At 41.8% G+C, this 2,707-nt stretch overlaps 1 pseudogene; it reads right to left on the bottom strand.

Moving 5' to 3' along the window:
• Positions 1-1,706: 1,706 nt before the first annotated feature.
• On the bottom strand, positions 1,707-2,492 carry LOC119245599 (calponin-2-like; annotated as a pseudogene).
• Between the last annotated feature and the right edge of the window lie 215 nt (positions 2,493-2,707).

Genomic DNA, 2,707 nt, shown 5'->3' with positions numbered 1-2,707 from the left:
ATAATTATGTGATGGGATGGAAATATTAGCTAATACTACAATGGTAATCATATTGCAGTATATAAACATCAAACCAACACATTGTACAACTTGAACTTACCAGTGCTAAATATGGCAATTTGATCTTTTCAAACGGATTCATCAGAGACAGAGTGGGGAGCAGAATAGGTGGGTTGACAGAAATACACTGCTGAGGGGAGCAGCAGGTGAGACAGGAGAGGTCTGCTGCTGTGCAATATGCATTAGCTCCTTGGTGATGGAACTCAAGCCTCCTGGGAGGCTGGTGATAGCGCTGAGATGTTAACCCTTGCGCCACCAGGGAGGCCTTATTCTCTTTCCTTATGTTAGAGATTTTCACCAATGATATGATATAATCTGTAAGATTTTTTTCATTTATTGTTATTTTAAAAAATTATTATTATTATCATTATTATTATTTCTTTAACATTGTTTACCATCATTGTTTGAGTATTAGAAGGATAAGATCTTCCCAGCAGGTGTTGTGGGTACACCACACCCATCATCAAGACATCCACCACCGCAGTTTATTATGGTCACTCCCCACCTTTTTCTTACCCTTCCCATTCTCCTTGCCCTCTGGTAGCCTCAGCTCTATAGTCATCTTTCTACAATTAATATCTTTTTTTGGCTTTATCTGACACTTCGTTTGGTTTCTTAATATTCTACATATAAGTAACACCATCCAGTATTTGTCTTTCTCCTCCTGACTTATTTTGCTTAGCATAATCCCTTCCAGCACCATCCATGTTGCCTCACATAATATGAGTTTATCTTTTTTGATAGCTGAATAGTAGTCCATTGTGTATACATACACCACAGCTTCCTGACCCACTCATATGTCTTTGGGTATTCAGGTTGTTTCCCTAGATTGGCTATTGTAAATATTTTAAATAATGTAAAAAATCATGTAAGAGGGTTCCTTGTTCTCCACATCCTCACCAACACTTGTTTCTGATCTCTTTGATATGGACCATTCTCACAAGTGTGAGGTGGTAACCCACTGTGGTTTTGATTTTCATTTCCCTGACAATAAAAGATGTTAAATATTTTTTCGTGTATCTCTTGGCCATCTGTATGTCTTCTTTGGAGAAGTGCTTATTTTGATTTTCTGATTTTTTTTTTCATAAAATGTTTTTGTTGTTTTTGGTCAACAGTTGGTATTTCACATTATTTCTTGATGTGGTCATTGGACTGGTCCTGTGGAGGGCCTCCATGTTGGGGGGGGTCTCTGTGCAATCCTTGAAAAAGAAATGGGACAAGTATGGAGAGAGAATAGAGGGGCTTGGCATTGTGTCACTCAGGACTCTACTGTCCCATCTGGGCCACAGTTTTCCCACTGTGTCCCTAGAAAGGGTCAGGTTTGGTAGTCTGTAAGTGTTGGGGAAATTCAATCTTAAGATACCTAAGATATTCCAGGACTGGGCCTAGCCCTTTACCAGAGTACTTGCTTTCCTGCTCTGCAGGGACCCCAATCCCTAACCCACAGACCCTTGATGGGCAGCACTAAAACATGTAGAAAAACAAGAGGAAAAACCTCAAAACTCACATGAGGAGATAATGAGGGGAGCAAAACACTTTAAGGGTACCTCAATAGCTTGTCTCCTCATAGTAGTAGGAGGAAAAATCTGGGGTATCCCCTGGGCTTGGGCATTCAACTTTGCAGGCAGTACTTAGGGGCCATATATCTAGTATTTCTGGTCAAAGATTTGTCCACTGTGGTTGGTGCCCTGCATATACCCCATTTGCAGGGATTTGAAGGAGTTGTCACACTTGTCTGTCCCCAGATTGTTGTTATAGATGGGCCGCCGGGTCCCAGGAGCTGTCATACCCACCTGGCTGGCACACTTGTTGGTCCCCATCTTAAGACTTATGGTTGAGTGGTCAATGGTTCTTGGTGTCATGCATATGTCTTCTCATGCCATAAGCTGTCATGCCCAACTGACTGGCACACTTATTAGTATCCATTAGAGCCTGATGACACATTGGCCAACCCTCATGATGGTGTCATCAAAGTCCCACTCCTGCTTTTCTGAATATTTGAAAATGATGTTCATGCCACTCTGTAACCCCTTTGTCTTAGACTTCCTTGCAAAGGCAAGAAGAGACACCAGCACCTATGTCGTGTTCCCACTTTCAAATGGGGTATTGGCCTTGAACAGGTCCACAGGGTTCATGCCATAAGGAACCACAGCTTTGATGAATTTGGAGAGGTTTTCTAGCTTGTGCCAATTTTGCACAGAGTGGTTGATTTTGGCTACTAAGCCCAGCTGCAGCTTATTCATAAGTGGGCATAAGATAATCCCATCCATCAGACCTTTCTGGAAGTCATGGCCAACAGAGAGGCCTGTGAGTCCCTCAGTACATCTGTGGTTCTCTGCCTTCTTCTGAGGGTCATATGTGGATAAAAGTTAGCTATTTACCTCAGCAGAAAGCCTGCACGAGGCCCTCTTGCTGAACTGCAAGGAGCTCATGGCTGGCTGCTGGTGGGACTATGCCAATTTTTGATTGGATCATTTCGTTGTTGATGAGCTGTATGACATCTTTGTAGATCTTTTATATCAGTCCCTTGTCACCTCTATGGCTTACAAATATTTTCTCCCATTCAGTAGGGTGTCTTTTTGTTTAAGTGATGTTTATATTCACAGTACTGAATTTTTTTAGGTTTTTGTAGATGTTATAAGTTTTG

This window comes from Talpa occidentalis, unplaced genomic scaffold (assembly GCF_014898055.3).
Source record: "Talpa occidentalis isolate TD23 unplaced genomic scaffold, MPIMG_talOcc4v2.1 talOcc4.15, whole genome shotgun sequence".
Lineage (NCBI taxonomy): Eukaryota > Metazoa > Chordata > Mammalia > Eulipotyphla > Talpidae > Talpa > Talpa occidentalis.
The sequence above is the reverse complement of the archived record's forward strand: the minus strand, read 5'-3'. Positions and strand labels throughout refer to the sequence as shown.